This window comes from Bubalus kerabau, chromosome 21 (assembly GCF_029407905.1).
Source record: "Bubalus kerabau isolate K-KA32 ecotype Philippines breed swamp buffalo chromosome 21, PCC_UOA_SB_1v2, whole genome shotgun sequence".
Classification (NCBI taxonomy): domain Eukaryota; kingdom Metazoa; phylum Chordata; class Mammalia; order Artiodactyla; family Bovidae; genus Bubalus; species Bubalus kerabau.
In genome coordinates, this window is record NC_073644.1 from 20,105,300 (window position 1) to 20,129,095 (window position 23,796).

The following is a 23,796-nucleotide window of genomic DNA, read 5'->3' on the forward strand; positions in this document are numbered from 1 at the left end:
GTGGCTGAAGATGGTTTCTATTTTGCCTATTAGAAACCCATTCCTGCTAAAAGGATACCCACCTCTGAGACAACAGAGCTCCTCTTTGGGCTGAGCTAGAGGGCAGGACCAGGCAGAATTCAAGGCTGACTTTGTTTTTCTTTGGAATGGGCATTTGGTTCCCTCCCAGAATGGGGAGAGTGATGCCTAATTAAGAGAACAAGCAAATATACTTGGCTTTAGGAAGATGACTCACCCCTAGGAAAACCCATTACTTTCTCAGAGCCCTGCTATATTCACAATTTCTCCCTTTTTATGGCACATATAAAGTGGTTAGAACTCCCACACACTTTTCCTTTAGCATCTCTGAAAATTGTTCAGCCCCGTTCAGGCCTTCACCAGTGATAAAAAGCTTACATTGCATATTCTCAGACAATGAATGGCATCGAAGACACCTAATGTGACTGCCCAGTGCATTGACATTCATATTTAGTACTCAAAGGCAAGTCATTTCTGAGGGAGGGAGCTGGGCTTGTTCTGTAATACTCTGAGACAGTCCTGTATCTCCTGCTGCGGTTCCTGACAGATCTTATAAAAGATCGTAAATTACTATCTGTTGAAATATATGAATTTAATGGATTCCATTAATGCACACCTGCACAGAAGAGATTTCAGGAGCCCAAAGATATGATCAGTCAAACAGCTTTAATAGTTATTAATTACAGAAGCAGACTATTTATCCCCTGCCTACATAGAAATCTGCAAGTAGTGTAATACTCCCACTTCAAGGCTTTCTGGATGGAAGAAGGAAATGGGCTTTGGTTGAAAGGATCAAACACTTATTTTAGCTAATGCATTTCCATGCTGGGATTTTTTTATTTATTTATGGAAGAGTGGTCACTATTTCTGTATGTGGATTTTAAGTAATTTAGTGTCATGGAGAGTGTAGATTTTTTTAAAGAGTTGTATAAAAATGCCTTGACCAGCATTTAATATAGGCCACTTCCTTTTTACCTGTAAGTGCATGAAAATAAAAATATTTAGATAAAGCCTAAAGCAACCATGTATGGTTGTGAGAGTTGGACTACAAAGAAAGCTGAGTGCTAAAGAATTGATGCTTTTGAACTGTGGTGTTGGAGAAGACTCTTGAGAGTCCCTTGGACTGCAAGGAGATCAAACCAGTCAATCCTAAAGGAAATCAATCCTGAATATTCATTGGAAGGACTGATGCTGAAGCTGAAGCTCCAATACTTAGGCCACCATATGTGAAGAAGTGACTCATTGGAAAACATCCTAATGCTGGGAAAGATTGAAGCACAGGAAGAGAAGGTATAACAGAGGATGAGGGTTGGATGGCATCACCGACTTGATGGACATGAATTTTAGCAAGCTCTGGGAGTTGGTGAAGGACAGGGAAGCCTGGCATGCCACAATCCATGGGGTCACAAAGAACTGGATACAACTGAGCAACTGAACTGAACTGAACTGAACTGAAGCAACCGTTCAGGAAAGTTCAAGTCAAATGCTCCTGTGTAGTCTCGACAGCATGTAGGTTGAAGTGATTGGGCACTTTGGAGTATATGCAGTATCATAAGCAGTAGCTATTATTCAGTTATCTAGGGACAAAGGTCTCATCAATTTTACCTCATAAGAATCATAATCATAACAGAATTTAATTTTTATCACATGTTGGATGCCTTACAGCATCTCTATGAGGCGGATACTATTGTTATTTCCATTTTATAGCTAAAAAATTAGGGCATGGGACAGTGAAGGGTCTCACCTTTGGTCTCATACTTAGGGCTGAATACAAGCTACATATTGCCTGACTCCATGCCCTTGACGACTATGCAATGCCGCCTTCCAACCATATGAAAAGAATGCCCAGATAACCCAATTTTCATTCTGGCAAAAATTACTTTATCTACCTGAACACAAACTTTGTGATACCAGCTATATAAAGGCATATCACCTAGAGGAGGGTAGATTTCTCAATACAGAATCAGTCTCTCAGTCTGAAAAATCTGATGAGACGAACAAGAGGGCCAAGAATCATGTCTAATTGTGTCCACCATTTTTGCCATAAGCATCTTAGACATCTTTGCCACAAGCATTTATGCTGCAAATCTTTCTACCACTTACAAAACTAACTATAAGGCAGTTTTGCAGCAAAAGATAAAATAATTAAAAAGGGAGAGTATTAAGAGGAACATAATAAAACATGCTGCTGCTGCGTCGCTTTAGTCGTGTCCGACTCTGTGCGACCCCACAGACGGCAGCCCACCAGGCTTCCTGTCCCTGGGATTCTCTAGGCAAGAACACTGGAGTGGGTTGCCATTTCCTTCTCCAATGCATGAAAGTGAAAAGTGAAAGTGAAGTCGCTCAGTCGTGTCCGACTCTAGTGACCCCATGGACTGCAGCCTACCAGGCTCCTCCATCCATGGGATTTTCTAGGCAAAAGTACTGGAGTGGGGTGCCATTGCCTTCTCCTAATAAAACATGAGGAATGAATGAATAAAATTTAAAAGACTTTAATGTAAAATACAAAATATTTGCATACATTTAAAATGTCTGTAGATTCATGAAAATATGGCACAAAAAATCTATTTTATTTTGTGGATCGTATCTCTCACTTGTCTCCTAAGTCTGAGAAACACTGGGCTGGAAGAAGAACAAGCTGGAATCAAGATTGCCAGGAGAAATATCAGTAACCTCAGATATGCAGATGACACCACCCTTATGGCAGAAAGTGAAGAGGAACTAAAAAGCCTCTTGGTGAAAGTGAAAGAGGAGAGTGAAAAAGTTGTCTTAAAGCTCAACATTCAGAAAACTAAGATCATGGCATCTAGTCCTATCACCTCATGGGAAATAAATGGGGAAACAGTGGAAACAGTGGCAGACTTTATTTCTAGGGCTCCAAAATCACTGCAGATGGTGATTGCAGCCATGAAATTAAAAGATGCTTACTCCTTGGAAGGAAAGTTATGACCAACCTATAGCATATTGAAAAGCAGAGACATTACTTTGCCGAGAAAGTTCCATCTAGTCAAGGCTATGGTTTTTCCTGTGGTCATGTATGGATGTGAGATTTGGACTGTTAAGAAAGCTGAGCACCGAAGAATTGATGCTTTTGAACTGTAGTGTTGCAGTCCCTTGGACTGCAAGGAGATCCAACCAGTCCATTCTAGAGATCAGTCCTGGATGTTCTTTGAAAGGAATGATGCTAAAGCTGAAACTCCAGTACTTTGACCATCTGAATTGAAGAGTTGACTCATTGGAAAAAGACTCTAATGCTGGGAGGGATTGGGGGCAGGAGGAGAAGGGGACGACAGAGAATGAGATGGCTGGATGGCATCACCGACTCGACGGACGTGAGTTTGACTGAACTCCGGGAGTTGGTGATGGACAGGGAGGCCTGGCGTGCTGTGATTCATGGGGTCGCAAAGAGTGGGACACGACTGAGCAACTGAACTGAACTGAACTGATACTGTTTTTGTTTATTCATTAATCTGTCTCCTTGTTTTGCATCATTCTTTTTCTTTTTCCCTAAAATTTCTTCAATAAGAGAAGTTCAGTTTCCAAATATTAGGATGCATATTTGTAACTGAGTTTTGTGTTGCGTTGTGACAGTTTTATATAATATTGTTCTTGGTGCACTATCACATGTCTGTTGATTCTTGTTCCAAAGTTCTATGGGAAATGTGACTTCAACTCTATGCCTTTGGGGTCCTTGACCTCTTAATCCTCCAGTGTAGCCTGTTTTAAAATAAGCAACAAACTCAGGGCAAATCATTGTCAGCTGGCAAGATTTTTTGTATTGTATATGTCAAGCCAAACTGTCAACCAGTTATTTTCTTTTAGGGCAAAAATTGCTTAATAGCCAATTAGTTATGTGGTGAAAATGTTTGTGGCAAAAGTGCTTGTGGCAAAGATATTTACAACAAAAGTACATAGAAAAAGGTCTACTGACTGAATTAACTAAGATATCTTTTTCCAGTTATGCAACTGGGGAATGTGCCTGTAGTCTGGGGAACTGAGGTCTGTCCTCAACTATCAGAACCAGAGTCAGAGGCAGATCATTACAATGAAGATTGCTACATGCTCTGTCCCTTATCTAGATATTTGACCATGGCTCTACCTCCACATTGGCTTCCCTGATGGCTCAGACAGTAAAGAATCTGTTCTCAATGCAGGAGAACCATATGTCTTTTGAACTTATTTAAAACTTATTTCTTTTAATATTAGCTATATTCTGGTGAACAAAAGACTCAGAGACATCTTTCCATTTCCCATAGGGCTTAGCACAATGCTATGAATGTGGGTAGTATTCTATGTTTTTATTCAATCAATATTAGAGACTGATTCGGTATAGGCCATTATTTTGCTATCTTTTCAAATAGTGTCCTTATGAGAAATTCCCTGGTCCTCCAGTGGTTAGGATGCTACACTTCTACTGTTGAGGGCCCAGGTTCATCCCCTGATCTGGGAACTAAGATTCCACAAGCCATGTGGCGTGACCAAAAAATAAATACACACACACACACACACACATACTTTCCTTGTGATTTAAGGTACTATTTTAGTCCCACTTTTATGAAACCTTTAAAGACAACAGTAGCTCACCCTATTCTTTTTCTGAATATACACAAATTTATAATATTGATTGCCCTTCTTGGGGACCAGTCCTCACATTAACAAACATTTATTGAGGAATTACCAAGTGCCAAGTGCTACTTGAAATACTTCTAATGTATTTGCACTTTCAAAAATCACAAAAATCCACTAAAAATTTATGATTATTACCCTCATTTTACAGGTGGGAAACTCGAGGTACAGAGAGATCAAAATTTCTCTGCTGTCCCCAGTTGTGAAGTTCAACTTGGTAGAACCAGGATCCATACCAGAGCCTTTGATATAGAACCAGAGTCTTAATTCTTGCCTCTCAGGAGCCAGAAGATTAATGAGGGCTTCTAATTAAATGGAGAGGTTAACTGGAGATGAAAATTAAAATAAATAAATAAATAGATAATAGCACTTGAGGAAGCTTAGCAGTGAAGTGGAGGATAAAATGGTATAGGTAGCCAGAAGTTTGTTTTGTTTTTAAGATGAAAGGCCCTTCAGTTCAGTCATTCAGTTATGTCTGACTCTTTGCAACCCCATGAATTGCAGCATGCCAGGCCTCCCTGTCCATCACCAACTCCCGGAGTTCACTCAAACTCATGTCCATCAAGTCGGTGATGCCATCCAGCCATCTCATCCTCTGTCATCCCCTTCTCCTCCTGCCCCCAATCCCTCATAGCAACAGAGTCTTTTCCAATGAGTCAACTCTTTGCATGAGGTGGCCAAAGTACTGGTGTTTCAGCTTTAGCATCAGTCCTTCCAATGAACACCCAGGGCTGATCTCCTTTTGGATGGACTGGTTGGATCTCCTTGCAGTCCAAGGGACTCTCAAGAGTCTTCTCCAAAGCCACAGTTCAAAAGCATCAATTCTTTGGCACTCAGCTTTCTTCACAGTCCAGTTCTCGCATCCATACATGACTACTGGAAAAACCATAGCTTTGACTAGATGGAACTTTCTCAGCAAAGTAATGTCTCTGCTTTTCAATGTGCTATCTAGGTTGGTCATAACTTTACTTCCAAGGAGTAAGCATCTTTTAACTTCATGGCTGCAATCACCATCTGCAGTGATTTTGGAGCCCCCCAAAATAAAGTCTGCCACTGTTTCCACTGTTTCCCCATTTATTTCCCATGAAGTGATGGAACCAGATGCCATGATCTTAGTTTTCTGAATGTTGAGCTTTAAGCCAACTTTTTCAGTCTCCTCTTTCACTTTCATCAAGAGGCTTTTTAGTTCCTCTTCACTTTCTGCCATAAGGGTGCTGTCATCTGCATATCTGAGGTTATTGATATTTCTCCCAGCAATCTTGATTCCAGCCTGTGCTTCTTCCAGCCCAGCATTTCTCATGATGTACTCTGCATAGAAGTTAAATAAGCAGGATGACAATATACAGCCTTGATGAACTCCTTTTCCTATTTGGAACCAGTCTGTTGTTCCATGTCCAGTTCTAACTGTTGCTTCCTGACCTGCATGCAGGTTTCTCAAGAGGCAGGTCAGGTGGTCTGGTATTCCCATCTCTTTCAGAATTTTCCACAGTTTATTGTGATCCACACAGTCAAAAGCTTTGGCATAGTCAATAAAGAAGAAATAGATGTTTTTCTGGAACTCTCTTGCTTTTTCCATGATCAAGTGGATGTTGGTAATTTGATCTGTGGTTCCTCTGCCCTTTCTAAAACCAGCTTGAACATCTGGAAGTTTATGGTTCACATATTGCTGAAGCCTGGCTTGGAGAATTTTGAGCATTATATTACTAGCGTGTGAGATGAGTGCAATTGTGCGGTAGTTTGAGGATTCTTTGGCATTGCCTTTGTTTGGGATGGAATGAAAACTGACCTTTTCCAGTCCTGTGACCACTGCTGAGTTTTCCAAATTTGCTGACATATTGAGTGCAGCACATTCACAGCATCATCTTTCAGGATTTGAAATAGTTCAACTGGAATTCCTTCACCTCCACTAGCTTTGTTTGTAGTGATACTTTCTAAGGCCCACTTAACTTCACATTCCAGGATGTCTGGCTCTAGGTGAGTGATCACACCATTGTGATTATCTGGGTTGTGAAGCTCTTTTTTGCACAGTTCTTCTGTGTATTCTTGCCAGCTCTTCTTAATATCTTCTGCTTCTGTTAGGTCCATCCATTTCTGTCCTTTATCGAGCCCATCTTTGCATGAAATGTTCCCTTGGTATCTCTAATTTTCTTGAAGAGATCTCTAGTCTTTCCTTTTCTGTTCTTTTCCTCTATTTCTTTGTATTGACCACTGAAGAAGGCTTTCTTATCTCTTCTTGCTATTCTTTGGAACTCTGCAGTCAGATGCTTATATCTTTCCTTTTCTCCTTTGCTTTTCGCTTCTCTTCTTTTCACAACTATTTGTAAGGTCTCCTCAGACAGCCATTTTGCATTTCTTTTTCATGGGGATGGTCTTGATCGCTGAAAGGCCCTTCCTGCGGCTACTGCTGCTCAGTCGTGTCCCACTCTTCGCGACCCCATGGACTGCAGCCTACCAGGCTCCTCTGCCCATGGGATTTTCCAGACAAGACTACTGGAGTGGGGTGCCATTGCCTTCTCCGAAATGCCCTTAAGCATCTTTAAATGTTGATGGGTTAGGACAAGACAGAGGCTAGACCCTGTAAGAATGAGAGAGAATAATTCAGCAGAATATGGTCACTCACCCAATTCCAGTGCTTTGGACCAGGAGAACAGCCATCTTCACTTTTATGGACCATGACATGGTGTCCTAGAAATCTTGCTTTTTGTCTCATCAACTGCTACACTCTTTTTGTCATGAAAAGTTGCTCCTTAAAATCTCCGATTACTTTGTCATAGCTCAGATTATAAATTCTAAATTCCTCCACCTGATTCCAAAAGTCCTCCATGATCTCCCTTGTGCACTCTGGCTTCATAATTTATTCAGCAAGCTGATCATCTCTCCTCTGGTCCATTCCACACAGAGCGACTTTCAGTTTCCCATTATCTTTGGCTAAGGGAGCTTGCTGTCTGCCAGTAAAATCACTCGTATTTTATTAACAAGAACTATAGGAAACTTCACCTCCTTCATAAAGTCTTTCTTTCTTCCCAGGCAGAATTAAACATTCTCTTTTGTGTCCCCCTGCATACGCTGCACATACTTCTTTCATAACAACTATAATATTTTATTGCTCTAATTTGTTTACATGAGTGGTTTTCCCTATTAAATTGAAAGGTGGTTGAGAGCAAGGGCAACTCCATCAGCCTCAGTTCTCTCGTATGAAACTAGCACATAGTAGGTGCCCAGATATTAGTTATGAAGAATGAATAAATCCATGTGTTTTTAAAGAAATATAGAATATATTATTGGTTGATGTTGGGTGAGGAAATACGATGAAGACATTTTTTTTTCCCCTCCTCTAAAGAGCTGGAATAATGTACTTGGTTTACAAACAAATCATTCTTTCAAGAACAGCCCAGTAACTGTCTTAATAAGTGAAGGATGTATATTAGAAAGGTATTATACTTTCCTTTGACATTTCATTTCCTGTCATTTTTTATGTGCCCATACAGCTGTAATAACCTTGCTTCTACAATCCTGATGATTAGGAAAACCATTTCTACACATAAAGTTTCTGCATGTACAAGTGTGGCTTAGAGTAGGTAGATGTGGATGAAGTAGCTGATGGTCATAATGGTAAGTTCCCCAGCTTTACTCTTCATGGCTTAAGTAGGTCCACAGAAATCACTGACCGAGTTTCATATTGTACCATACTGTATTTACATTTACAGGAATAGCATATTTCTTAGCATAAATAATATGGTACATTTTGACATTCTTTAATTTGACCAAAAGTTCAATCCAGTGAAGGAGATCAAAATTATATTACTACCCATTCTATGGCTGTGAAAGCCAAAAAGATGGTTAGTGATGGAGCCAGAAAGAGAATCTAGGAATTCCAAATCCCTATTTTACTTTTTTACAATATGCAATTTGACTTTCCAAATAGAAGCTATCTTGGAAGGAAGCACCACTGACAAAATTCAGACAAATAAATGAGATAATTTTAATCTAATTGTTATTTAGATAATAAATATATCAGATATTTATCTAATTATTATTTATATAATAAGTGTCTAGACTTAACAGGACAAAGAAAGACATTTTCATTTCTAAAGCTCATACCTGAATTATATGATTGTGGAGTATTTTTGTATGCCTGACTACTTGGAGATTAATTGTTATTAACCCCCTTATTGACATCATCATCTTCAATATTGCTAGCAATTTTATACTATTTAATAATTCTTACAATACTTTTATTCATATCCTCTAGCCTGATTTCCACAAAAACTTTGTGAGATAAGTAACATATTTATGTATCCATTTTACACACAAGAGAATCAGGTCTCAGACAAGTTAATAATTCAGATGGTAAGGGGCATGACTTACTCTTGACCTCAGGTGGTGTAACATTGATTATATGCTCCTTAAACAGTTGCTGTCCCCTCAGACTTTGCTATCCCTTTTGTTCTGGCATTCTTTTCATGGCATAAGGAGGTCTCTACAAGGCCTAAATCATAGAATCTCAGCACTATCCCTTTGTTGAGCATCTACTTTGGTAGGAAAAAAAATGAATATTATTAAGGTATATACAGAAAAAAAAAAAAGATATGTACAAAAAGACTGTGGAAGTGAAAAGTCCCTTCTTGTTTGAATCCTGGAACTTTGGGAAGGAATGATATTGTGCAAAGGTGACTAAACTTCTGATGGGTTTTAGGTATTCCCATGATTTCCTATCACTTATAGAATAAAATCTAAACAAACCCTGGACTTCCACATCCAGGGCTTTTCTACTGCCCTATCTTCATCTCATACCATGAGAAGGCTTTAGCTGTACTCCATTTCTTATATTTCCCTAGTTATAGCACACACAACACACATTTAAAAAAAAATATTCTGTGCCCTTATATAGACTATTTCCTTTCCCTACAATGGACTGTTCTTAACCCTGTCTTTCTTACAAGCCTTAGCCTGTTACCTTCTCAAAGATACTTTCCAGCAACCCCTAGGAAAATGTATGATTCTCTCTTTATGTGCTAGTATTCATCGTCTTTTCCTCCATTATGGAAATTTATGGTCATCCATCTGTTTCCTCTACTAGAAAATGAGCTATTTGAGTTATTTAAGGTCAGGGAGTATAACCTATTTGACCTTTATAAGCTCATCACTGAACCCAATACTAATAATTTGTTGAATGAATAATGAATAGATCCTATAGATTGTAAAGGACAACTCTCATTAGACTGAACACATACTTTTCAATAGAGAAATTTCTTCTGCATTAGCCCTGAAAGTCATTTCTCCTTTACTTTAATCACTGCTGGTATAGAGATTGCTGCTGCTTCAAAACAATAAGCCCAAATTCTTTTGTAAATTCTGCATTACTATCATAGATGATCCTCTTTAAAATATTAAAACTGGTAACCATGTACTTTCTAATTTCTTTCTTATCTAGAATAAATAATCATTATATATTTAATTATTTCAGTTATGATATAGCTACACACATTTTGGTTCATTATTCTCTGGTCTGGGAGAGGTTTGTCAGTGTTCCATTTCAAATGGATTTCCTGGAGTCTGCTTGTAACTCTCTGGAACACTTCATAGAAACAAGGAGAAAAAAGTCAGAATTGGCCTGGAGCTCAGAGCTGCCTTAACATTGGGAAAGGGCTCGGAGGAGTCTTCTAAAAGTGAGAAGGTAGATTATTATATTGCATTATTAATATGCAATGGATATGCATTTATTCATGTATGGTTGGCTCTACCTTTTCAACATTAAATTACTTTCTACCTTATGAAAACTTAGTTCCAAATGCTTTTCTGAAGTGCAAATTGTCCAGGGAGAAAAGATGGTTCTGTTAGGTTGGTATTCGAGGCTAGCCCTAGGTAAAATGGTGAAGTAGATGATGATTTTTATTGGTATCTTTCCATCCTAAATAAAAAGGAAAAGAACAAAAATAAAGAAAACTCACACTGCTAATGTATCATTATCTTCATTTATTTCTGTTTCCCATAGTTTCTATGGGCAAACACACCCTAACTATTGTGCATGCACCCTATGTCCCTTTTAGGGATAATGATAAGATAGACATTTGTTGTGATAACAAATAACTTCAGATCTCAGTGGCTTAATACAGAAACATTTATTTCCTGATCACACAAATCTAACATAAGTCCAACAACTCCACAGGGCAGCTATCTTCCAAGTAGTAACTTAGCAACCCAAGTTGCTCCCATCTTTTTCCTGACATCTCATAGCATAGGATCCACAGCCACACCAAAGGGGAAGAGAGCCTGTAGGGTTGCCTCCCAATTCTAAAACACTTTGACCAGGAAGTGAGATTTATCATTTTCATTCATAGTCGTTTGACTAGAACCAGTCACATGTCTGCATCTAATAGTAAGGAAGTTAGGAAATGCTGGAGAATTCCCAAACATTGAGTGAGAAGTAAGTATCCATTCTTCACTCTATCTCCAGCTCCTGCTAAAACAGAAGTGGGCAGGAAGTAGCACTAAAACTAATCCTATATAGCAATAAAACTTGCCCATTTGGAGTTGTATTTTCTAGTAGAGTCTGGGGCAGGCAATCAATTCAATTTGCTGTTTCTATCACCCTCACTAGATAATATTTTTCTCAACATCTTAAACAGATTATGGTATTTCTCACCCTTGTGGCTAAAATGTTTCTGCCCCAAATTTATATTGAAGTTCTAAACTTTCAGAATGTGACTATACTTTGAGATTCGGTCTTTAAAACTCAATTAGCCTAAAATGAGTGGAGCAGGCCCTAATCCAGTCTGACCTGTGTCTTTGTAGGAAAAATAAATTGAACACACAGGGAAAAGCTAAGGATACACATATGCAAAGGAAAGACCATACGAAGAGGCAGCAAGACAAGGAGAAAGGCTTCAGAAGAAACCCGTTTCACCAGCGCCTTGAACTTGGACTTCTAGCCTTCAGAATGTTAAAAAGTACATTTCTGTTGTTTAGGTCACCCAGTCTGTGACATTTTGTCTTGGCAGCTGTAAAAATTTAATGGACTCATCTTTGGCATGCCCACGGTATCAGACAGGATAGACTGACTAAGTTACACTGTAATATGTAAACTCAAGCTCTCAATATTTGAAACACAAGCAGTTTATTTCTTGATCTTTGTAGGTTCCCTTCATAGGTCAACTTAAGGCTCTGCTCTATGAGATACTGACTCAAAACCAGACTTATAGAGCCTCCAACGTCAGAAACATTGAGAGCTGCTCTTATGCAGGAGAGAGAAGCCACTAAAGTACTTCCTGGCAACCACTTCCTCTCCTATTTCCCTGACCAAAGTGGGCCCTGTCTTGGCCCAAATCCAGGGCAGGTGCAGGGGATGTGGCTCTTTCATTGTCAGGAAGGAGTGGTGCCTGGAGTACATGAGGACCGCTCTGTGGCTGTCCTACCACACCCTGTGATCGTGCAGGTAATGATGAAATGTCTGCAGATGTGGAGGGTCATTAGAGGAAGTAACTGATATTTCCACTGATTTTACTCTTACATATGTTGGAAGCATGCTCAAGCACTCTGGGTTGAGTGTATTCTATCTTTTGCTAACTTTATCCAAGCCATTTTTTTCCCATATGTCATTTAAAATCTCTAGGTTTCATTTTTTTCCTTATTAAAAGATGGAACAAGACCAGATAATCACTAAAAATCTTTTCCTTATTATAATTCTGAAATTTCATTATTTTGTACTTGCTCTCTTTATCCTGCTAATTTAACTTTTATTTTCCTTTCTCCCTTCCTTTCATCCATCCTTCCTTCCTCTTGGCTTTTTTCCTTCTTTTTTTTCCTTCCTTCCTCCCTTAAAAAAAAAAATACAATAAAAGTACATTTTAAAGGCCTATGACACATCAGCCTCTGAGTGAGATACACTGAAAATGGAAAGCTGCTCAAACTTCTTGGTGTTTTGTGGTCAGAAAAATGAGGGGATGGGTAGACACATGAATAATTATGTACCAATTAGCAGATGTAAAGACACCTCTAAAATAATTAGAAAGCTATTCAGCAGGCTTCAGAGAGTAACAAATATGTACTAAGCAAATCATGAAAAAAATCCATGATGAAAATGCCAATAGTTGAAACCATAATGAAGATTCCCTGAGTGAAGGAATTCCACAAAAAATAAAGCAAGAAAGAACATCACTCAGAGAGCTCCACAATGTGGACCAACTGATAGCAGCCACGACGTGGACCAACTGATAGCAGCCAAAGCTTGGTTTGCAGCATATGAGCCAGTAAGACTGAGAGACTGGCTCGACTCAGACTGTAGACAACCTGAGAACGTGATAAAGAAAGGAACTGGAGACCTACCACAAGTTATGAAAGAAAACAGTATAATGAACAAGGTGAAGCTGCTTTGTAAGTATTTAACAAAAGCAAATAATAATAATGATGTTAAGAATGTTATGAAGAAATAAAAACAAGGGTCATATAGAGCAGAACTATATCTTAAGGCAGTGATCCCCAAACTTTTTGGCACCAGGGACCGGTTTTGTGGCATATAATTATTTCATGGACTGGGAAGGGGGAATGATTTGATAAATGTAATAAATAATAATATTCATTGTGCACTTTATTTCTAATCCAATGCAACTACTGATCTGAGAGGAGGTATTGTTCCACAGCCAGGAGGTTGGGGACTCCCGTCTTAAGGGACTTGCACTGCATCCCAGGAGGCTTACAAGTGTGTGTGTGTGTGTGTGTGTATACAGGGGTCCCCTTAAGGATGCTTTGATGGTTACTTTTACATTTCTACTTAGTAAGACTATGAGTCCCTATTGTTTCATGAAACAGTAGTCAAGATATTACTGTTGATGGTATTTTGTAGATGTGATTAGCACTTATAATCAGCTGACTTTATATAAAGGAAATTATCCTCAATGATGTATGTGGGTAGCATTCAATCAGTAGAATGTTTTAAGAATAAAAACCAAACAGAGAAGCAACAACAGCAACATATAAAAACTGAAGATTCCCAGAGAAAAGCAATTCTGTCTCAAGATTGTAAAATAGAAATCCCCCTGAGTTTCTGGCCTGCCCTCCAAACTTCAAATTTTTCAGTCCCCACAAGGGCTTGAGTTAATTTCTTAAAATTTATCTATTTATCTATCTGGGCTTCCCTATTTGCTCAGATGGTAAAGAATCTGCGCACATGCAAGAGACCGGGGCTGGGAAGAGCCCCTGGAGAAGGGAATGCCAACACACTCCAGTATTCTTGCCTGGAGAATACCATGGACAGAGGGGCTGGGCTGGCTAGAGCCCATGAGGTCACAAAGAATTGGACATGACTGAGTGATCAACACACAGAAACAAACACAAACACACGTCTATCTATTTATCTATCTATCTCCTATTGGTTCGGCTTCTCTGGAGAACTTGACTAAAACAGGTGGGACAAGAGAAGCAAGAATAAATTTTTTATCTGCTTTTCTGAGAGCAAACCTGTCTTTAAGGCCTTTGTTAAAACTGATAGATATGACTTAAAATGTTTTTGGTAATTGACAAGGATCAATTTCAGAAATATCATTAATCACAGGAATTCTTCCTCTTCAACACAGGAAATAATTTTGCTTTGGCTTTCTTTTGTTGCCTAAAAGTGAAAGTGTTAGTCACTCAGTCATGTCCAACTCTTTGTGATCCCATGGACTGAAGCCTACCAGGCTCCTCTATCCATGGAATTCTCCAGGCAAGAATGCTAAAGTAGTTTGCCATGCCCTTCTTCAGGGATTTTCCTGACTTAGGGATCGAACCCTGGTCTCCTGGATTGCGTGTAGTCTTTACCTTCTAAGCTACCTGGGAAGACCCACCTGAAATTACAACTCAAATCTTTCCTTTCTTCCTAACTGTATCGCTGTGTCATGGGCAAAACCTCGCTCATTTCAGACCAGTGATTTCAGACACTTTTGCTGGTTTGATTGAAGACGAACACAAGATCCAGCATCTGAGCTCTCGGAGGCGCCCTAGAGCTCTGTGGAGGGTGTCACTGACAGTCAGGCTCTGTCTGCACTGCGGCACGCAGTGGCACACCCATCTGTCTAGGTGTATGAGAGCCACTTCCACCGTCTCCCATGAGTGCTCTCATCTCACTCTGCGCAGGGTAAGTGATATGACTGACAACCGAGAAGCTCACCCAATTCATTTCCAAGACACTTCAATTTGGACTACAGTATAATCATACCCCAGATCAGATGGAACAGTTTCTTGTCTCTCAAATAGTGAGTATTCAGACACAAAAATGATCAATTTAGCATATGTTCTCTCTCTGTCTTCACTTCTGCTTGCAAACTTCTAGAGGGAAATGTGTTAGGAAAATGTATAGCAAAGGGTACCTAGATCAAAAGATTGGAACTGTCTTACTTTTTAAAAATGCACTTTTCATCCTCCATGCCGTATCAAGGAATTGCCGAAAAGCAACCTACATGGCAACACCTAGTGAATTATATTTTTATTGTTGTCATTCAAAATCTTATGCAAATTATCTCTACATGTTTTCTTAGGACCCATGTTATTTCAGGTTGGTCAAGTTCTCCTTCTGTCTTATGTTAAGAATGTACTCTCTCTGTTACAAAGTACTATACCACAGTATAAAGAGGAGAGAATGGTGATTTTTTGGCAGGAATAACAACTAATGGCTCAATGGAGAAAGTTTTGTTTGAATGGAATGCTGAAAGACAAGAAAAAGGTTTAAGTGAGGTGTGTCTAGAAACAGTCTTTATTGCCTGCCTCAGAAGATTTATTTTCAGATTCTTTATCAGGAGCAAGTTTAATCTCCTTGTTAGTCAAAGAGCATCACTAACAAGAATATTTTCTTGGTTAAAAAAAAATGGAAGAAAGTAGTCATATTTCTTTATGATTAGTTCAGGTCTTATTTAGATCCCCATCCAAGAATGCAAAAGTGCAAGAGTCTGAAGCAGAATTTTAATAAGACAATCTATTCTTTAAGGCAGTCCCAAAGTATGGCTATAGAGGAGAGAAAAGAGCTTCAATACGAAGTGATGGAGAAATTTTGGGAAAAAATTAACAGAACTGAATTTGCCCATGTGGTGATTTTCCTCTTGGCACAATGGTCTTGTTCAGTAAATGCTTTGCCGTGCTGAATTCAAGAAGCTTGGAGTTGATCCTGTCTACCATCCCCACAGCTTCCATCCCATCTCTTCAAATCTTACCTGTTCTTCAAGAACCTGTTGTGGTCTCCCCTGCCATTTCAATGACTTAGCCCCTTTGGATAGGGTCATTCATCCATTTAGTAAATATTTATTGAGGACTTAGACTGCATTTTACAAATCTAGACTATATTCTGGGCTTCCCAGTTTGCGCTAGAGGTAAAGAGCCTGTCTGCCAGTGCAGAAGACTTAAGACACACTGGTTCAATTCTTGGGTCGGGAAGATCCATTGGAGGAGGGCATAGCAACCCATTCCAGTATTCTCACCTGGAGAGTCCCATGGACGGAGGAGACTGGTGGGTTACAGTCCAGAGGGTCACAAAGAGTCAAGCACAATTGAAGGACTTAGCATTCACACAGGCTTCATTCTATTTTAGTGTAGTTGTTTTCTAATTATTTCTTGTGTTTCTCCATGGAGGAAGACATACTGCCTGGAACTCTGAAAGTTTTCAGTAGGAATCACTGTCTACACCCATAGTTTTAACTCTATCCTGGATTCTGAGACCACTTGTGCTCCAGGAGAAATTAGAAAGGGACAAATGCACACTAGTTCAAGGAATCAACACTGTTTGCACCTTTATTTTTCTTTTTTTATTCAAAGATTTATTGAGCATCTACCCTATTTCAGGCATGAGGATAGAGGCCATACAGAAAGTAAAGATGCATAGACACATTTCTCATCCAGCATTGTCTAATTAGGCAAACAGATAAGTAAGGGCAAGATTTAAGGCAATGTGGGAGGTACAGAAATTATAATAGAGGACTCTAATTTCCATGGTGATATGAGAGGAGGGGTATAACAGAAACAGGCTGCTTAGAAAACATTGATTTTTTCTTCTGAGCTTTTATGTAGCTAGGTCCTCACAGTGTTAGATACCCTTGGTACTCCCCGTTTTCTTGTCTGACTGTTAAGATCCATACCATCTTTGTCTCTCATTCCTCTTTTGCTTCTTCTACCTTTATTTGTTGCATTGGTTTAGGTTACAAACTTGGTTTAAACTATTAGCTAATGCTTCTTGTACTGAATTTAAACTTTCCATAGGGAAATGTTATTCTGGATTACGTTTATGTTCTAATGTAACTGTCAGTTTTGTGACACATGCCTGTTGGGTCTATTGCTTAATTTTTAAAAATCCATCAAGATTCCAGGGGTCATTCATCATTCTACAGCTACATGAGTCTGTAGTAAGCCTTTGACTCTGGTAATGTATTAAATGCAATTTTTTTTTTTTTCTTTACAAAGTGGAAGATGACCAGAATTTGAATCCCAGGCCACCAATGACTTTCACAATCCATCTTTTTAATTTACGAGAGATATGTTAACACACACACACACACACACACACACTTATCCTGCAAATTTAAGTTAAACTTCTATCCTTTTGCACCATGTTGGCCCTCAAGGTCATTGTTTCCTTCTTAACTAAACTAAATGTAGGCCTAAGGGTTTGTTGAATATCCCAGTCCAAAGAAACCCCCATCCCTTTGTTCCGTTTGATATCAAAAGGGCAAGGGTAATCTAACATGAAAGATACCCAAGGATTCATTGTAGTGCATTCATGTCGTATGATAAAAGAAAGAAGGAGAAAACTGTATGATAAAAATACAATACACAAATTACAGATGAATCAAGAATTTGTTCCTCTTTGACTCTGTTCATTTTCACCTTATTGTTTAATTGAATATGGTTATTTAGGACACTTAAAGATTAATTCAATTGCTAATGTACATCAGAATCTTTCTTTTACAATAAAAGGCTGGATGTGCAGGTTGGTTAGGAGGGAGAGCCCTGTAGAGGAAAGGGAAAGGAAGACAGAATAAAGCAGCATCCTGTCTTGTGGGGGAACAAAATTTGTCATCCCAAAATGTCTCTTTGACATGTATATTATTTTGATCTGAAAACAATCAAGGACCAAAAGACTCAGAAAGAAATACTGACCGTCTCCCTGACTGCCTGAAGGATTTAGTTAGGAAGCTTGTTCTTGGAATAGAACTACAAGAGACATTGACTAAAAATATGAACTAAGTATGGTGGGATGCCGGAGTCCAACTCCACCAACCAGGGAACCAACCTGAAGAGATGGACGGTGTCAGCCAATGAGACAGCCTCTCAGTTTTCTATGGACTGCCTGTTTATTCCAAGTTTAAGATTAGGCCAGAGGTTTGACATTTTCAGTTCCCCCTCTCCCAGATTTATTATCTCCATAAATCATTGTTGCTCTTCAAACAGAGTTCCTGCTTCAGTGATTCTCTGGGAATCAGCCTTATCGTCTATTATCTACCTCCTCTAATGTGTCCTATAGTTAACTTGTGATTACATTGTAGCTCATGCTACATTCCTCAGTTTACTACTTATCTTCCTAAATCCTGTTTGCCCCTAACATCCTGAGCTCACTATCTCTTAAAAAGGCTTCTAGCTATAGTGTCTCTAAAAATTCCTAACTTCTATAAGCTATAGTAAAATATGCTAACTTTACAACATTCCTTAAATCTTTAATTTCTAACTGTTTTAATTATTTCTAAACTCTAAATTCAGTAAACTCCTTTGCCATAAACATTCTCCTCACAAATAGGCTTCAGATATCAATCCCTCCCATGGCCTCAAACTACGGCCTATGTGCTCATCCTGGAACACTTTTTTTTAAAGTCCTTGAACAAATGTCAATGATTAACTTTATATATTATTTTCTGAGCAATGCTGCAGAAGGCTTTGTGCCTTCTCATGCTCCTCTCAAGACCAGTAAGCACCTTAATGTTCCTTTTCAGTCAACTCAGCCGAGGAGAGGAAAAGACAAGTCAGAATTACAAGGCCTAACTCCTTCATCCCGGGATCCATGCCTGCGGAATGAGGAGAGGGGGCTGGTGACCGTACCTCCATTTTGTCAGTAATGCCTAACGCGGCTTCTGACTGTGGGAGAAACTCAGCAGGGCTTAGAGATCTGAGTCCTCTCTGTGTCTCACTGTCTCTGCTTGGAACCAGCAAATGCTGAATTAACAAACAATTGCTTTTTCATCTACAAGGGAATTGCCTTCCTCCCCTTTGAAGTTCTAAACCGCTAAACCCAACATCCTCTCTTGTCTTTAGCTAAAGATGTTATTTAAGGCAAGACATTCAACCATTTTGGTGAGTTACTCAGTTTTCCTGGGTCTCTCCCATGTACACATGTTATTAAACTTTAGTTTTATTTTCTCTAGTTAATCTGTCTCATGTCAATTTAATTCTTAGACCAGCCAGAGGAATCTAAAAAGGCAGAGGACAATTTCTTCCATCCAACAGCCTTATTCTCACCCATATAACATTCCACTCAAGGTACTCACTAGCACTGGCATGAGCTTGGGCAGCTCTCTTACTTAATGTGACATCTCAGTCATTAGACTAAAACCAAGAATGAGGACAATAGTCAGGACAACTGATAACCAACACATTATAAATATCTAAAATCTCACATCCTCATAAGGCATCTTCCTTCACTAAGATCTATGTAAATCATTAACCAGAATTCAGAAAATAATGGGTTGTTTATTAATATATTCATCCTCCCATCTTATACTATAAAAAGTTCATGAAATAGAAAATGTACAATCCAAAATGGATAAAAATACATTGATACTTAAAAAAAAATCTTAGTTATCTAAACAATTCATATTGTTCCAGAAAAATATCTACTTTTGCTTTATTGACTATGCCAAAGCCTTTGACTGTGTGGCTCATAACAAACTGTGGAAAATTCTTCATGAGATGGGAATACCAGACCACCTGACCTGCCTCTTGAGAAATCTGTATGCAGGTCAAGAAGCAACAGTTAGAACTGGAAATAGAATAACAGACTTGTTCCAAATCGGGAAAGGAGTACATCAAGGCTGTATACTGTCACCGTGCTTATTTAACTTATATGCAGAGTACATCATGCAAAATCCTGGGCTGGATGAAGCACAAGCTGGAATCAAGATTGCCAAGAGAAATATCAATAACCTCAGATATGCAGATGACACCACTCTTGTGGCAGAAAGCGAAGAGAACTAATGAGCCTCTTGATGAACGTGAAAGAGGAGAGTGAAAAAGTTGGCTTAAAACTCAATATTCAGAAAATTACGATCATGGCATCTGGTCCCATCACTTCATGACACATAGATGGGGAAACAATGGAACTGTGAAAGACTTTATTTTTTGGGGCTCCAAAATCACTGCAGATGGTGATTGCAGTCATGAAACTAAAAGACACTTGTTCCTTGGAAGAAAAGCTATGACCAACTTAGACAGCATGTTAAAAAGCAGAGACATTACTTTGCCATTAAAGGTCTGTCTAGTCAAAGCTATGGTTTTTCTAGTAGTCATGTGTGGATGTGAGAGTTGGACTGTGAAGAAAGCTGAGCGCCGAAGAATTGATGCTTTTGAACTGTGGTGTTGGAGAAGACTCTTGAGAGTCCCTTGGACTGCAAGGAGATCCAACCAGTCCATCCTAAAGGAAATCAGTCCTGAATAGTCATTGGAAGGACTGATGCTGAAGCTGAAACTCCAATACTTTGGCCACCAAATGCGAAGAACTGACCCATTTGAAAAGACCCTGGTGCTGGGAAAGATTGAAGGTGGGAGGAGAAGGGGATGACCGAGGATGTGCTGGCTATATGGCATCACTGACTTGATGGACATGAGCTTGAGTAAACTCTGGGAACTGGTGATTGACAGGGAAGCCTGAAGTGCTGCAGTCCATGGGGTTGCAAAGAGTCAGACATAACTGAAAGACTGAAATGAACTGACTTACTGAAATAACTCATATGGCTGAAATCCTTTTAAAGAATATCAGTTTAAAGATTTTTAAAGATTATTTGTATTGTATACACATTATTGACTTATTCTATATATTTTAATGGTAATTAATATCTTTTAGAGCATAAATGAAATGCTAAAATCTCAGCCATCATCCCTTGGTGAAGAATGAAGTGAAGATATGGTATTAATTAGTATGGCCTAGACATTAATTTGGAGAAGGCAATGGCAATCCACTCCAGTACTCTTGCCTGGAAAATCCCATGGACAGAGGAGCCTGGTGGGCTGCAGTCCATGGGGTCGCTAGGAGTCGGACACGACTGAGCGACTTCACTTTCACTTTTCACTTTCATGCATTGGAGAAGGAAATGGCAACCCACTCCAGTGTTCTTGTCTGGAGAATTCCAAGGACAGCAAAGCCTGGTGGGCTGTCATCTATGGGGTCGCACAGAGTCGGACACGACTGAAGCGACTTAGCAGCAGCAATAGCAGACATTAATTAAAATATTGCATTTAGGTGTTTACCATTTTTGGAATAGAACTGAATGCAGAGTTTATGAAAATAACAAGGAAAGATATGAAACCCTTCTTAAGTGGACAATGCAAAGAAATAGAGGAAAGCAACAGAATGGGAAAGACCTGAGATCTCTGAGAAAATTGGAGGTATCAAGGGAACATTTCATGCAAGGATGGGCATGATAAAGGACAGAAACCATAATGACCTAACATAAGCAATGAGATTAAAAAAAAAAAAGTGGTAAGAATACACAGAAGAACTATAAAACATAGTCTTAATGACCTGAATAACCATGATGGTGTGGTCACTCACCTGGAGTCAGATATCCTGAGTATGAAGTCAAGTAGGCCTTAGAAAGCATCACTATAAGCAATGCTAGTGGAGGTGATAGAATCCCAGCTGAGCTATTTCAATCCTAAAAGATGATACTTTTAAAGGGCCACACTCAACATGTCAGCAAATTTAGAAAACTAGGCAATGTCCAAAGGACTAGAAAAGGTCAGTTTTCATTCCAATCCCAAAGAAGGGTAATGCCAAAGAATGTTCCAACTACCATGTAATTGCCTTTCCTCCCATGTATTTACCTACATACAGAGATTTTGTTAAAAAATATTAAACTGCAGGGAAAATTTTAACTAAGTCTATAATATACTGCTTATTCCACTTCAGTGAACCTGAGAGTTGGCAAATTCCTAACATTATGATGCTTTTCTCATCAACTATACTTGTGTGTTTCTAGCACACCTTTCCAGGGCTTCCCTGGAAAAGTCAGCTGGTAAAGAATCTGCTTGCAATGCAGGAAACCCTGGTCTGATACATGGGTCAGGAATATCCCCTTGAGAAGGGATAGGCTACCCACTCCAGTATCCTTGGGCTTCCCTCGTGGCTCAGATGGTAAAGAATCCAGCTGCCATGTGGGAGACGTGGGTACAATCCCTGTGTTGGGATGATCCCCTGGAGGAGGGCATGACAACGCATTCCAGTATTCTTTTCTGAAGAATTTCCAGGGACAGAGGAGCCTGGAGGGCTACATGGGGTCCCAAAGAGTCAAACATGACTGAGTGACTAAACACAGCACAGCACACCTTTCCGCAGTTAAAAAGATAACAGAACTATAGAAATTGACACTCAGACTTGGAATGTTCCAAATCCCTCTTGTGGTAATTTGATTCTGCTGTGTGGCCAAGATGCTGCGAACCCTACCTGAAAACCACATATCAACACGATACTGGATCTTGAATAACAAATTAATTAAAAGCAGAGAAAAATCTTTTCTTCAATAATAGAAAATCACTCCCACATAGAGGCTTGTCCCCTACATACAATCCATTTTTAAGCATGAGAAAAGTTTTAGTTAACTTCTATGATCTCATGTTCTTCCAGCTACTTCTTCTGCTTTGTCATCCAAGCCAAGTCAGTTGGGGGGCGGGGTGGGGCTATGATATTTAAAATAGATAAGCTGACATCCAGGGTACCTCCAAACCTTTCATTGTGTTACTTTCAATTCAGGGGTTCTGTGTTCTCTATTTCCCACTCTTCTGTCTCTTCTCTAACACTATTTCTTTTAACTTCCTGAAGAGTTATGATTTAAGGTTGTGAAAACACAAAGAAAAGTACATTATGCATGCAGAGTTTTATAATATTTAATTGAGCTTTTCCTGGCTGACCAATACAAAAGGCTCAGAAATTCATGTGTGAAATGTATGTCCAGTTGTGTTCATTTCACCTGCTAGCAAGGTTATGCTGAAAATCCTTCAGGCTAGCTATCAGCAGTATGTGAATGGAGAACTTCCAGATGTACAAGCCGGATTTAGAAAAGGCAAGGGAACCGGAGATCAAGTTGCCAACATTGGTTGAATCATAGAGAAAGCAAAGGAATTCAAAAATTCTTAAAGATATGGGAATACCAGACCATCTTACCTATCTCCTGAGGATTTTGTATACAGGTCAAGAAGCAACAGCTAGAACAGGACAGGGAGCAACAGACTGGTTCTAAATTGGAAAAGGAGTACATTAAGCCTGTATATTGTCACCCTGCTTATTTAATTTTTATGCAGAGTACATAATGTGAAACGCTGGGCTGGATGTATTACAAGTTGGAATCAAGATTGCCAGGAGAAATATCAACAGCCTCATATATGCAGGTGATATGACTCTAATGGCAGAAAGTGAAGAGAAACTAAAGAGCCTCTTAATGAAATTGAAAGAGGAGAGTGAAAACCTGTCATAAAACTCAACATTCAAAAAAACTAGGATCATAGCATCTGGCCCTATCACTTCATGGCAAATAAAAGGGAAACAGTGACATATTTTACTTTCCTGGGCTCAAAAATCACTGCAGATGGAGACAGAAGCCATAAAATTAAAATATACTTGCTCCTTGGAAGGAAAGCTATGACGAAACTAGACAACATATGAAAAAGCAGAGACATATGATGTCAGCATCTTTGCCGACAAAGATCCATACAGTCAAAGCTATGGTTTTTCCAGTAGTCATGAAAGGATATAAGAATTGGACCATAAGGAAGGCTAAGTGAGGAGAACTGATGCTTTTGACCTGTGGTACTGAAGAAGATTCTTGCAACTTGGACTGCAAGGAGATCAAACCAGTCAATCATAAAGGAAATAAAACCTGAATATTAATTGGAAGGACTGATGCTGAAACTGAAGCTCCAATACTTTGGCCACCT

At 39.2% G+C, this 23,796-nt stretch overlaps 1 long non-coding RNA gene across 1 annotated transcript in view; it reads left to right on the forward strand.

Moving 5' to 3' along the window:
• Nucleotides 1-14,755: 14,755 nt before the first annotated feature.
• LOC129636176 (uncharacterized) overlaps nt 14,756-23,796 on the forward strand; it is a 98,491-nt gene continuing 89,450 nt past the window's right edge. Inside the window, exon 1 of the long non-coding RNA XR_008706713.1 lies at nt 14,756-14,873. This is a non-coding gene — a long non-coding RNA (uncharacterized LOC129636176). The remainder of the gene's footprint in view (nt 14,874-23,796) is intronic.